We start from the raw sequence: 15,269 nt of genomic DNA on the forward strand, positions 1-15,269 counted from the left end.
TCTTCCGTCTCCTTGAGAAACATTTCCCAAAGGATTGTAAATTACATAAAGTTCTTAACAGAAATACACTCAAATTAAGCTACAGTTGCATGCACAACATGGGCAGCATTATAAAATCACACAACAAACGGGTCACCCAGCGCAATGATAGAAAATTCACTGACGTATGTAAGTGCCGCATCAAGACCAATTGCCCACTCCAGGGGGCTTGCCAGTCTAAATCTATAATCTATAAAGCTACTGTTACAAGCGATGCCATGAGGCGAAACATTACATCGGTCTAACTGACAACACATTTAAAACACGCTATGCAAATCATGTCCAATCTTTCCGAAGTAAGGCATACGCCAACAGCACAGAATTGTCAAAATATGTCTGTCACTTGAAATCTCAGGACAAACCATTTAACATATCATGGTCAATCCTATCAAAAGCAAGCAGTTACTCAAATGTGTCAAAGAAATGCAACCTTTGCCTTACAGAGAAGCTATTCATAATCAATGCAGATAAATCTAGCCTTTTAAACAAGCGTTCGGAGTTGGTCTCCAAGTGCCGACACGAAAACAAATTTTACTTGTCAAATTTCAATCCAACCCACAACACCAAATGGTTTGACCCAACCTGACACTTATATGTAAGCACCTGAAGCAAATTTCACACAATAAAATCTACCTATCTGACGATCGCGTGTATGCGTGAAACTCGAGTAATAGGTACCAAACATACTTGATGTGTTCTCATATTTATCGTATATATATATATATATATATATATATATATATATATATATATATATATATATATGTATGTATGTATATATCTGATGTATGAAAGTCAAGCAGCTGAAGGGCATACTGAAAATATTGTTTGATATTTTAAAGAAATGTGCCTGAAGAGCCAAGAAATTTTAAACATATACATATATCACAGATATATTGTTATGTAGGTCATTTACCCCACACTCATCATGACCTGAGTTCAATTAGTCTAGAACATTCTCAAGGTCACTGCCCTTAATGACCTCACAACCTTGAATTCAATTAGTCATGTTCAGAATGTTCTGGAAATTTAGTTAGCTGTGTAAGAGAGATAATTTAGAACAGTAATTAGCATGTCAATAAAAGTTCTAGATTGTTCTTATATACTTATGTAAGCACACAAGTATAAATACTGGGACAGCAGGCTCGCAGTCAGACTTTTGGGATCGTGTCTCTTGTGTGTTACTAAACTCCAGCAGTAGTCATTCTCAAGACTTTTCAAGACCTTCACTGTCAACGCTGGATTTATACTGTGGACTTTGTGCAGCTTCAAGCCTGCAAGCCAAAGGACTGTTCATTCATCCGACTGACTGTTACAACTCTGAGACTGGAGCTTTGCCGTCCCAGCTGAGATAAGTAGTCTGTACACTTTTAAAGCTTGTACTCTATCCCTGACTTAGCAATTAGTTTTATTTTCGTAATAAATTTTGTTTAAACGTTAACTGCTGAGTTCACCCTTTTGTTCGTTTTCTCTGCACGTAACAATTGGGGCTCGTCCGGGAGACGAATATTTTGAGCCGTTTGACAACATTTTGACAGCCTTTTCAAAACTACTGTATACTGTGAACTCAGCGAAATTCAATCATGGCGGAATTCAAGCCAGACGAATTTATGGATGACCTTGATCAGGACACATTTAATTCCCTCAGAAAAGACAACCTCATAGCACTGGCAAATTTCCTTAAAGTAGATGTCAAAAGATCTATGCGCAAGCGAGAAATACAGTTCAAGATTGCAAAACATTTAGTTAATTCTGGCCATTTTGAGGAGTCTGCCTTAAAAGATTATGAGCCTGAGTCTTCCTCTGAACTCAGAAAATTAGAATTAGAATTGCGGACAAATTTGGAGATTAAGAAACTAGAATAACAAATGGAAGAAAGACAGAAAGAAAAAGAATTACAAATGGAAAAAAGAGAGACAGGCATTAGAAAAAGAAAAAATACAAATGCAGTTAGAAATGGAAGAAAGACAGAAAGAAAAAGAAAGGCAGGAAAGATTAGAAATGGAAGAAAGACAGAGAGAAAAAGAATTGCGATTAGAAGAACAGCGATTACAGGTAGAAATAAAACGTTTAGAGCTTGGGACAGTCAGGAAAATTCTTCCCTTCAGACAAGTTTGACATCACTAAGCATTTCAGGTTAGTTCCCCCTTTCCAAGAAAAGGATGTTGATAAATATTTCCTTCATTTTGAGAAAATTGCTCAGAGTCTGAATTGGCCTAAGGAGTCCTGGTCTATGCTTTTGCAGAGTGCTTTGGTGGGTAAAGCCAGAGAAATTTACATCAGTTGTCAGTAGAGCAGGCTTCAAATTATGATTCTGTGAAGGAATTAATTCTCAAGGGCTATGAGTTGGTGCCTGAAGCTTACCGTCAGAAATTTAGGGATTGTGAGAAGGTGAAAGATCAAACTTATGTTGAATTTGCTCGAACAAAAGAACAACTGTTTGATCGTTGGTGTTCTTCGGAAAAGGTCAGTCAGAATTATGACAAATTACGACAACTTGTTTTGATTGAGGAATTTAAAAGGTGCATCCGGAGTGACATCAAGACGTTTATCAATGAACAAAAGGCAGATACATTAGAGGTTGCTGCACGTTTGGCCGATGATTATTCATTGACCCACAAATCTTCATTTCTCAGCAAACCATCCCAGTCCTTTTCATACAGAAACAATGCAGGTAAATTTAACTCCTCCTTTTCATCCAAGAATTTTTCAAAGGAGAGTAGGAAATCAAATGACAACAGTTCACAAAATTCAAGTAACACTCCCACATCATCAGATCCCAAGTCTCAATCTCCTTCTGACAGACAGTTCGGTACACTTTCTTGTAATTATTGTAAGAAAGACGGCCATTTAATGTCAGATTGTTTCAAATTGAAAAGAAAACGTGAAGGTCAAAGTAGTCAAAGTGGATCTAAGCCACCGGCTTTATTTCTTCATCAACTCGAATTAGAGTCTAATAATGTGTGCAACACATTTTCTGAGGTTAAACCCCTCTTATCCCCAATTAATGAGGTCAAGGTCAATTCTTCTCAAGATAGCATTATGGGTATTTTCGAACCATTTATTCATGATGGTTTTATATCACTTTCTAGTGATTTCTCTTCCGCTACCCCTGTCAAAATTTTAAGAGATACCGGGGCTTCCCAGTCTCTTTTGTTGGCAGATACCCTGTCGTTTTCTGAAAAGTCATTTTCAGGTTCTAAAGTTCTTATTAAGGGGTAGATTGCAATGACTTTATTCCTGTTCCTCTCCATAATGTCTATTTGTCTTCGGACTTTGTTTCTGGACCTGTGACTTTAGGTATTAGGCCTTTTTTGCCTTTCGAAGGGATTCACCTTCTTCTTGGAAACGACCTTGCTGGGGACAAGGTCATCACTAATCCACTTGTGACTGATAATCCTAGTTTAGATCAGGATCCAGAGCCAATTGAACAAGAGATACCCGATTTATTTCCTTCATGTGCTATTACTCGAGCCATGTCAAAGAAAACTTCCGAGAATCAAAATACTCTCAAAAATAATGTCACAGATGTTGACTTAAATGACACCTTTCTCAGTCAGGTGTTTGACACGGAGCATTCCGTTATCCCTCGTGGATTTGAAACTTCCAGTAAAACTTCTGCTGACCAAAGTCAGACATTTTCTAGATCAAATCTCATTGCAGAACAACACAAAGACCCAGATATTTTGTCTTTGTTTGACAGGGTAGATGATGAAGGTAAAACTTCAGATAGCTCTGTTACCTATTATACAAAATCTGGTATTCTCATGCGTAAATGGAGACCTCCAGATGTTTTGGTTGATGACAATTGGGCTATAAAACATCAAATTGTGGTTCCAAAGCCCTATCGTGCTGAAATTATTGCGCCTGGCCCATGAAACCCCCTGGGCTGGTCACTTAGGAGTCAGGAAAACGTATCATAAAATTCTCAGTCACTTTTATTGGCCTAATCTCAGGCAGGATGTAGCACATTTCTGTAAAACTTGTCACACATGTCAAATGGTAGGAAAGCCAAATCAGACTATTCCAAAGGCCCCTTTACAGCCAATTCCTGCATTTCAAGAACCATTTAGTAGGATACTAATAGACTGTGTTGGGCCCCTACCAAAACAAGATCAGGAAATGAGTACATGTTGACAATTATGTGTACATCAACTCGGTTCCCAGAAGCCATACCACTGAGAAACATAAAGACAAAGACTATAGTGAGAGCTTTAGTCAAATTTTTCACTTTATTTGGCCTCCCTAAATGTTCCAGTCCGATCAAGGCTCCAACTTTATGTCTGGTATTTTTCAACAAGTAATGGATCAGCTAGGCATTAAACAGTATAGGTCATCCCTATCATCCAGAAAGTCAGGGTGCTCTTGAGCGATTTCATCAAACTTTGAAAAAACATGATTAGGACCTACTGTTTTGACACAGAGAAGCAGTGGGATGAAGGAATTCATTTTCTGCTCTTTGCTGTTAGAGAGTCAATTCAAGAGTCTCTTGGTTTTAGCCCATTTGAGCTTGTATTTGGACATACAGTCCGTGGCCCACTTAAGCTCGTTAAAGAGAAATTCCTATCAGACGATGATGATTGTCTGAATATTTTGCAATATGTGTCAGATTTTCGTACAAAACTCTCTAAAGCATGTGAATTAGCCAGAGAAAATCTTGAGTCATCTCAGCAGTCAATGAAAATCAAATACGATAAAAACACCTCAAAACGGAAGTTTGAACCAGGTCAAAAGGTTCTTGTTCTACTTCCAATTCCTGGAAAACCATTCCATGCCGTTACTTTGGGCCATATCTAATTGATAAGAAATTGAGTGATTTAAATTACATCATAATAACACCTGACAGGCGAAAACAAAAACAGCTATGTCACATAAATATGCTTAAGCCATATTTGGATAGGGATAATCCTACTATAACTCAGCCTGTCAGTGCAGTCAGTTCAAACCATTATGAAGATAGTGATACTGAAACTGACTTGAGTGAAAATACTCTAAACCAAAGCTGGGCTCGGTCAAGCTTCAGAACTCAGAAATCCTGGAGAAGCTGGAGTCTACAAAGTTGGCACACCTCCAGCCAGAACAACAACAACAGGTGAAAGAACTGCTCCACGAATATAAACACCTATTTCAAGATGTTCCAACGAGGACAAACGTCATCTATCACGACGTTGATGTTGGGGACAGTAAGCCTGTAAAACAACATCCATACAGACTGAATCCAACAAAAGCGAAATATCTCCAGGAAGAAGTCAAATACCTGCTGGACAATGACTTTATTGAACCCAGTAAAAGTAACTGGAGTTCGCCGTGCATACTTGTTCCCAAATCAGATCACAGTTATCGTATGTGCACGGACTTTAGGAAGGTCAACACTTTAACAAAGACAGACACTTTCCCAATCCCGAGGATTGATGACTGCATCGACCGAGTGGGAAAAGCCAAGTATGTGACGAAATTTGACCTACTGAAGGGATTTTGGCAAGTCCAGGTCCCTCTGACGGATCGTGCTCGTGAAATATCCGCCTTGTTACACCAGACGGATTGTTCCAGTACAAGGTGATGCCATTCGGAATGAAGAACTCTCCGGCAACGTTCCAACGGATGATCAACGACGTCATATCCGGGCTAGACGGGTGTGCAGCTACGTTGACGACGTCGTCCTGTATAGTGACACCTGGGAGGAACACATCAAGCTCATGCGGAAGTTCTTTGAGAGACTGAGCAAAGCAATGTTGACTGTCAACCTTGCCAAATCTGAGTTTGGTTGGGCAAGGGTAACTTACCTCGGACATACTGTAGGACAGGGTGAGGTAAAACCTGTTGATGCAAAATCAGTGCCATTTCAAGTTTCCCATACCAAACTGCAAACGACAACTGATGCGCTTTCTCGGTATGGCTGGTTACTACAGAAAATTCTGTCCAAATTTCTCCACAATTACTGAGCCTTTGACTAACTTACTTAAAAAGAAAGTAAAGTTTGTTTGGTCAGAGCAATGCCAACAGGCATTTGATACACTTAAAGCCATACTGCAAAGTGCTCCAGTGTTGTCTGCACCAGATTTCACTTTGCCATTCAAATTAGCTGTGGATGCTAGTGATACGGCTGCTGGTGCTGTTTTATTGCAAGAGGATAGTCATGGTATAGATCATCCTGTTTGCTATTTTTCACGCAAATTTAACAAATCCCAGAGAAACTACTCTACAATTGAAAAAGAGTGTTTATCTTTGATATTAGCTTTACAGCATTTTGAAGTTTATGTTACTTCTTCAAATCAGCCAATAGTGGTTTATATGATCACAACCCTCTTGTTTTTCTGCAGAAATTTAAAGGCAAAAATCAGAGATTGCTAAGATGGAGTTTAATGTTACAGGAGTTTAATCTTGATATTAGACATATCAAAGGCAGAGACAATTTAATTGCAGACTGTCTCTCTCGTATTTAGAGTTTATTGTTGTTCACTTTCAAGAAATTTTACTTTAGAGTAAAAAAAAAAAAAAAAAAAAAAAAAAAAAAAAAAAAAAAAAAAAAAAAAAAAATTTTGAGTACTTAAATCCTTTTCAAGATTACATTTGTAAAAGAAAGATTTTTCTTTGAAAAATTTTCTTTTTTTGAAGAGGGGGTGTGTTATGTAGGTCATTTACCCCACACTCATCATGACCTGAGTTCAATTAGTCTAGAACATTCTCAAGGTCACTGCCCTTAATGACCTCACAACCTTGAATTCAATTAGTCATGTTCAGAATGTTCTGGAAATTTAGTTAGCTGTGTAAGAGAGATAATTTTAGAACAGTAATTAGCATGTCAATAAAAGTTCTAGATTGTTCTTATATACTTATGTAAGCACACAAGTATAAATACTGGGACAGCAGGCTCGCAGTCAGACTTTTGGGGATCGTGTCTCTTGTGTGTTACTAAACTCCAGCAGTAGTCATTCTCAAGACTTTTCAAGACCTTCACTGTCAACGCTGGATTTATACTGTGGACTTTGTGCAGCTTCAAGCCTGCAAGCCAAAGGACTGTTCATTCATCCGACTGACTGTTACAACTCTGAGACTGGAGCTTTGCCGTCCCAGCTGAGATAAGTAGTCTGTACACTTTTAAAGCTTGTACTCTATCCCTGACTTAGCAATTAGTTTTATTTTCGTAATAAATTTTGTTTAAACGTTAACTGCTGAGTTCACCCTTTTGTTCGTTTTCTCTGCACGTAACAATATGTATGTCTGATATATTAAAGTTTTGCACGAGGGCAGGGCTCTGAAAAATATGTCTTGTTTATTATAAAGTTATGCGCCCGAAAAAATTTTAAACATACAGATATCTCAGTACAACAGGATGTAATCTCAAGGAGGACAACAACATAAAATCATCAGACAGTTTCATAAAGCTATGTCAAGACATCCTCAACTTTTTGAAAAATTCAATGCAACATCGAAAGACATCATATATAACATCAGACTCAGAATAACTTAAGGTGTCGTGGTACCTAATCAGTACTGGTTGGGGAGCCAAGGAAGTTGACTGTATTGTTTTCAAATCCCCGAAACAGTCGCCTTTGTAAATAACTGATGAACACCTAGGAGATTTTGATGATGTTATTTCTTTGCTGTATATTAATTGTTTTAAACTAATCCTGCTAATGTCATATCTTCATCATTCATATGACACAACCATAGAGAACCCATAATGATCTATTGCTTGCACTTGCATGACGTTACTTTACACCATTGCTGTATTTATTTCCGAGTGAATTTAAACTGTTTAACTACTTTTGACTATATATATATATATTATATATATATATATATATATATATATATATATATATATATATATCTGATGTATGAAACTCATGCAGCTGAAGGGCATGCTGAAAACTGTTCTTTGATATTTTAAAGAAATGCGCTTGAAGGGTGCACCGAAATATTTTAACAATACATATATCATAGATATATGTATGTCTGATATATTAAAGTTTTGCACTAGGGCAGGGCTCTGAAAAATATGTCTTATTATCATTAAAGTTACGCGCCCGGCGCGCTGAAAAATGAAATTGAATGATGAAAATCATGGCCAACACGATGCATTTGATGCATTTTAGGCAAGTGGAAAAGCCAAGAAAGACAAGAAGGGTGCACAGAAATGGGAAAGTTACATCCCAAATGGTTCTTGCTGATACTGTGATAGATTTTTTTTCTTCCACATGAGCTTGCCAGTTTTTTTCATAAGTCATCTAAGGCAGAATTTTTTTCCCTTGTATCTGCTGGGAAATTTTTTTTTTCGAAAATCTTCCAGACCCTCCCCCCCAGGATATCAAATGGTCCACCCCTTAGTTCTCGCAGTCCATACTTATATTAGGTGGTTTTATTAGTCCCCACGGACACCGTCCGGGGGGGGGGGGACTTATAGGTTTGGTCATGTCCGTGCGTCCGTGCGTCTGTCCGTCCGTCCGTCCGTCAGTCCGTGCGTCCGTCCGTTCACGCAGATATCTCAGAGATCGACGCCTGTAGCGATTTCATTCAAACTTGGTACAAGGATAGTACCCTACCTCATACAGATGCACGTCGATTTGTTTCACAATGCGATCAAATTTGGCCGTGTTAGAGGACTTTTTAGTTTTCACCTCCATAGACTCCCATGTATAAGGCAGTCCATAGACTCCCATGTATAAGGCAGTCCATAGACTCCCATGTATAAGGAAGTCCATAGACTCCCATGTATAAGGCAGTCCATAGACTCCCATGTATAAGGCAGTCCATAGACTCCCATGTATAAGGAAGTCCATAGACTCCCATGTATAAGGCAGTCCATAGACTCCCATGTTTAAGGCAGTCCATAGACTCCCATGTATAAGGAAGTCCATAGACTCCGATGTATAAGGCAGTCCATAGACTCCGATGTATAAGGCAGTCCATAGACTCCCATGTATAAGGCCAAGAAAAACAAAAATTTAGTTTCTCATCGTATTCATATTGCAAAAAGGATGCAGTGACACAGTTTTTAGTCCCCACAGATAAAGTCCAGGGGGCTTGTAGATTGGGTCATATCCGTCCGTCCGTGAGTCGATCCATGAGTCCATCCGTTCACGCAGATATCTCAGACACTTTGACAAAATGTCACGTGACCTTGGTGACCTTTGACCTCGAATATACATATTTGTTCATAACTCAGTAACCACAAGTCCTAAACCTTTCATATATGGTATGATGGGACACCCTACGACACCACATATTGTACCTCATTAATTATGTGCATATCTAATTTTGAGCGAGCCAATAGAGCTAGAGGTCTGATTTTTGGTATATAGGGATAACTTAGCAATACACTTTTTTTGACAAAACGTTACGTGACCTCAATGACCTTTGACCTCAAATATACATATTCGTCCATAACTCAGTAACCACAAGTGCTACACCCTTCATATTTGGTATGATGGGACACCTTATGACGCCACATATTGTACCTCATTGATTATGCGCATATCTAATTTTGAGCAAGCCAATAGAGCTAGAGGTCTGAATTTTGGTATATAGGGATAACTTAGCAATACAATTTTTTTGACAAAATGTCACGTGACCTCAATGACCTTTGACCTCAAATATACATATTTGTGCATAGCTCAGTAACCACAAGTGCTATACCCTTCATATTTGGTATGATTGGACACCTTATGACGCCACATATTGTACCTCATTAATTATGAGCATATCTAATTTTGAGCGAGCCAATAGAGCTAGAGGTCTGATTTTTGGTATATAGGGATAACTTATCAAGACAATATTTTTGACAAAATGTCATGCGACCTCGGTGACCTTTGACCTCAAATATACATATTTGTCCATAACTCAGGAACCACAAGTGCCACATCCTTCATATTTGGTATGATGGGACACCTTATCACGCCACATATTGTACCTCATTAATTGTGTGCATATCTAATATTGAGCGAGCCAATAGAGCTAGATATATGATTGTTATATAGGGATAGACTATAGGATAGAAATTTTTGGACAAAATGTCATGTGACCTTGATAACCTTTTACCTAAAATACACGATTATGTCAATAAATAAGTAACCACAAGTGCTATGTCCTTTATATTTAGTAGGATGGGAGACCTTATGACAGCACATGCTTTACCTCTATTAATTATGCACATTGTGGGCAAGCCAATAGAGCTAGAGGTCTGAATTTTGGCATATATGAATTAATTAGCATTACAATTTTTTTTTCAAAATGTCACGTGACCTTGATGACCTTTGACCTTGATTAAGCATATATATGCATAACTCAGTAACCACAAGTTCTATACGCTTTAATTTTGATAGAATAATAGACCTTAAGATGTCACATCTTGTACCTCATTTATTATGCCCATATGTATTTCTTTGCTGGCCAATACAGCTAGAGGTCTGATCTTTTTTCCCGATTTAGAACCATAACTTAGACATGCCTCTTGTTGCAAATTGGGAACAATGACATAGACCTATGTGTCCATAGATTTGAACATATACACTCCAGTGATACTTCTTAAAGACCACATTTCCCTGCCCCATCACGACTAATACTCCTATTACAAGTGGGGACTATGTCATTGTCAATGACTTGTTAAAGTGTATATAGAACAAAAATAGTGCAAATATTGTCAAAAAAGTTAGTTGCTTGTACTTTATGTGTTGTACAGAACAAACTGCTGAAAATATCAGCACTCACCTCCGAAGAAGATTGTTTGTCAGCAATAATTTCATCTCCAATTAGGGGTGGACCATTTGATATCCGGGGGGGGGGGCTTGGAAGATTTGGGGAAAAAAAAAGATGCCAGGTGGAGTTGCTCGAAAAAAAAAATCTGGCTTTAAGTGGCTGATGGAAAAACAATTATGGACCATTGCGACTCGGAAAAAAAAATCTTGGCAATTGTTCGATGCACACTGCAGCATCAATAACCAGATATGAACTGAAAATGCTCACGTGTTTAATTATATATTGCATTTATGTGCAAGTTTGAACCTTTGCTACATGCTTTGCTACATTTAAAGTGTTATGATCAACACAATGAATTTCACCACAGATCAATTCTAAAGGTCATTAAGTATTCAAATATGTAATTAGCTGAAATAAAAATAATTAATTTCTTTGAGTACTGTCATTGTATCACAATATAGCATGTGTAATTACCTTTGGTCAAGTCCTTCAAGCTCTATATGCCAAACCGTGAAAGCTTGTTAGCTATTTATGCAAATTATGAATTAGCTGACATGAAAATGCAAAATGACTTTCAATACTGTTATAACCTGGTATAATGATCAATGTACACAGCATGTTTCGCCAAATTTTATCAAGTAAATGCCAGTATATATCCCTAATTTGGAAGGTTCATTAAATATGCATATTGGGAATTGGCTGAAAAAAATGTCAAATGACTTTCAATAATCTTGTATCATAGTATCTTTAATGTACATAGCAAGTTTTGCCAACTTTGGTCAAGTCAAAACAGATAAATATCGCTAATAAATGCGGGATATCGGACCGCAGGCGGGCGAAGATTGCATTATAAGCGCGCCAACCCAAACTCACTGCATGGACATCACATTTACGAAATCGAAGTCCAAAGTCAACTACGTCATTGTTAGAATAAGAGAGGTTTTCCATCACACGGGAGCATACCACCACAATTTTTGCACAGATGGCGTTGCACTGGCATTGAAAAAGGGTGCATGGGAGCATGGGAACGCGGGCAGTTTCCCTCGCTATGGGTAGGAAATGCATTGAGCAAGACACACTTCCGGGTTCGCAAAAAAACGAGGATCCCATTTACGGGGCGCTCAAATATAACTATTTGCTGTGATACATAGCAGAGGCGTATATGTTTGTGATGCTGAGAATAACATCAGTAAATAAATGACGGGTTTTAAAAGTTGACGTTTTTTGCGGATGAAACAGACTTCTGAAGGTAGCTCGCTTGGGGAACACGTCATCCCGGCCGCTGTCCGCTTTGACCCCAGTAATTCACACTGGTTTTGGTCGGCCCAGGTACCCAAGTCACTTCGACCCCGTCACACTTTTGCCTACATGTCCACGGAGACGATTCAACATGTTCCACAACAAAGCCAAGACAAAAATTGAAAATATCAATAAAATGGCTTCACAAAGGCTGAAATACACGATACTCGATGAAGTATGAAGTTTATGAAATGAAATCAAAATTGACAACACAAGTGTTTGTCTCGGGTAATACCACTTGAAGTTGAACAATTCTACAGACTGTTTCCATACAGTGCAGTATTTGTCAGTGACAAATTAATCTTTGCAATACATTTTTTTTGCGATGAGCTGGAAATTTGATTAATATCAAGTTAATGTACATAAATATTCCGTTATTTACTGGGACACGTTTATTTTCTCGATCCGCTATCTGCGGACTACGTGCTGAAGTACATTGACTGTTCATGTCAACGATCGTTTCTCCCTCTGCAGAGTTTCTGTATCCCGTTCAACAACGCTGTACCTCGATCACACGATAGTGACGCTATGTAGCTGTGCAGTATTGAAACTTATCATAAAATGGCCACCTCGTCTAACAGTAACACGTATTGTCGGGATTATCGTACGGAAAAAAGACTGCCAAAGTAAGACTTATGAATCTTCATCAGAATTGAACACATCATGATTGTACACGAGTATCAACCGTGAATGCACGTTGAGCTCGGCAGTTACACAAGCATGGTACGCTACATTGCATAGCCCTACGAGTATGGCGACAGTGTCCGGCTTTGGCTACGCCGCCTACCGGAGGTGGGAGGCGGCGTAGCCAAAGCCGGACACTCTCGTCATACTCGTAGGGCTAGCTACATGCACTGCACTGCCGCGCGATGCCGATCGTATGCATTCCAAGGCCTATCCCGGAATTTGTTTCACAAACAACCTCAAAGGAGAGCAAACATACTTCTATGGACAATGACGAACACGTTTCTTGGCGAAGCAAAATCAAAACAGTGCAGAAGTACATGAAGTAGGTCATGACCTTGGACTCTGTGCACGAACCTGATTGGACACTTCAATACCTTTGACCCAAAGTTATTATTCATCATCACTTCCATGCCATGAGGCAAGGTAGAGAACGTATGTACTCATTTCTGGCGATCGAGCAGCGAGGGAAACAATCAATTACCAAGGATAAAGCTAATTTGCTAAACGATATTTTATCTTGAATAGTGAGTTGAATGAGTAATAAAATATCATATTTTTAATGTTCAATACGAGGTTGAAACACGGAGGGACCGTGGTTGAAACCAGAGCTATCCAGCTGTTAGCCCTGCGTACGATGCTGTGTGTTCCGCTACAGCTAATAGCCCCGCTCACCACAGCCCTGCAAAGACCCGTACGTAGAGTTGGTGACTTCAAATCCATTTTTGGACTTGACGTAAAAAGCCAAATTACTGCCGAAATTCAGCGTTCTTGGGCCCAAGTCGTATCCCTGCCTACCTCAGCTACTCGATCGCTTCCAAAATGCCAGTCTTTTATTCTTTTTTCGTAAATAACCGTCGATGTCGGCAACTCTCTCGCTAGCCCTGCGTACGTACGCAGTGTACGCTGTGTGTTAGGAACGCACACAGGAAATGCACAGCGTACAGTGCGTACGTACGCAGGGCTAGCGAGAGAGTTGCCGACATCGACGGTTATTTACGAAAAAAGAATAAAAGACTGGCATTTTTGGAAGCGATCGAGTAGCTGAGGTAGGCAGGGGTTACGACTTGGGCCCAAGAACGCTGAATTTCGGCAGTAATTTGGCTTTTTACGTCAAGTCCAAAAATGGATTTGAAGTCACCAACTCTACGTACGGGTCTTTGCAGGGCTGTGGTGAACGGGGCTATTAGCTGTCGCGGAACACACAGCATCGTACGCAGGGCTATCCAGCTGTAGCCAACCTGGACAAGCACATTTCACAGCGCCCTCAAACAGTCGATTGTTTTCACTTGTCATACGCGGCGTAACAGAAAAATTAAAACTTTCATAACTTCATTAATATCCAAGCCACGCCCACCAAAACCTTTTCAGTTCTAGCCATTTGAATTCTGAAGATGTCTACCAAATTTGACTGAAATACGTTCAGCCGTTTTTGAGAAAATGGACCAACAGACAGACAGACAGACACACAGACAGACAGACATCGCTGCGACATATGCTCACGTGTTCACACGTGAGCAAAAAATCAAGCAGTAGCTCTGGAGTTTTATAAAGCATAAACCATTTCAACAATAACTGAATATGAACAATTGTACAGTATACATGACCTTCTGATTAGAGGAAGTATGCTGAAATTGTAATTACTCACCAGTGTTTTCCAGAAATGTGTAAATCTGAATGTATGATTTTGTCAAAATACCACAAGAAGAGAGACAGCCTGCAAACATTTTACTATTATCGTTTGCGTATAGAAAACTCATAACAATGAAAAAATGCGTAGAGACTCAATCCAATGCGTAATATTATTACGCATTGGATCGACTCTCTACACATTTTTTCATTGTTATGAGTTTTCTGTATACGCATGTTTTATTCGTAAATGCGAACACTGTTATAGTGAATTATCTTACCAATGTTTTTCTTAACAAAAGCGAATGTGTTTTGATTAGAATTGAATGAGTTTGATGGTTTTGGGGAAACTACTATGTGGTAATGAAGAATGGGAAATGGGCAATGAAATGAGCAGACAGCAGGAGATTTAAGATTAAATGTTACATCTTCACTGCAAATAAAACCATAAGTGTGTCATAAATAATACAAACAAAACAAAATCATGTTTGTTTGTTTTGTTGTATGTGAGCCACGTCTAAGACACACAACAAAAGTACTGTTTCAGTCTGTAAATGTCACCTCAGATGCCACCAGAGAAAACCATTTCCACTCCAAAATTTCATTTTTCGCCTTGCGAGAGGGGGGACACCCCCCTCTCGCGCTCTCCCCCCCTCGTTCGCTACGCTCACTCACCACTCAGTCGCTTCGCTCCCTCGCAGTCCACCCGTCTACTTTCTTAAATTACCCAGCTACTTTCAATGTAAGGACAACACTGACAAGTAAATGCCATAAATGTACATGATTTTACAAATATGTTTTTGTAAAGTGAATCAAAAATGTACATGTATTTACATATCTTTATTTAGTTTCTTGAATATAGTCTGTGTGCGATAGAACAGCATCTTGTTACTGGGTGTGAAAAACCAAGCAAACAAACA

General features: G+C 39.0%; 1 protein-coding gene across 2 annotated transcripts in view; it reads left to right on the forward strand.

Moving 5' to 3' along the window:
• The window catches only part of LOC139121920 (polycystin family receptor for egg jelly-like), a 302,374-nt gene that overhangs the window by 18,229 nt on the left and 268,876 nt on the right, over nt 1-15,269 (forward strand). The window lies entirely within an intron of this gene.

This window comes from Ptychodera flava, chromosome 21, assembly GCF_041260155.1.
Source record: "Ptychodera flava strain L36383 chromosome 21, AS_Pfla_20210202, whole genome shotgun sequence".
NCBI classification, from domain to species: domain Eukaryota; kingdom Metazoa; phylum Hemichordata; class Enteropneusta; family Ptychoderidae; genus Ptychodera; species Ptychodera flava.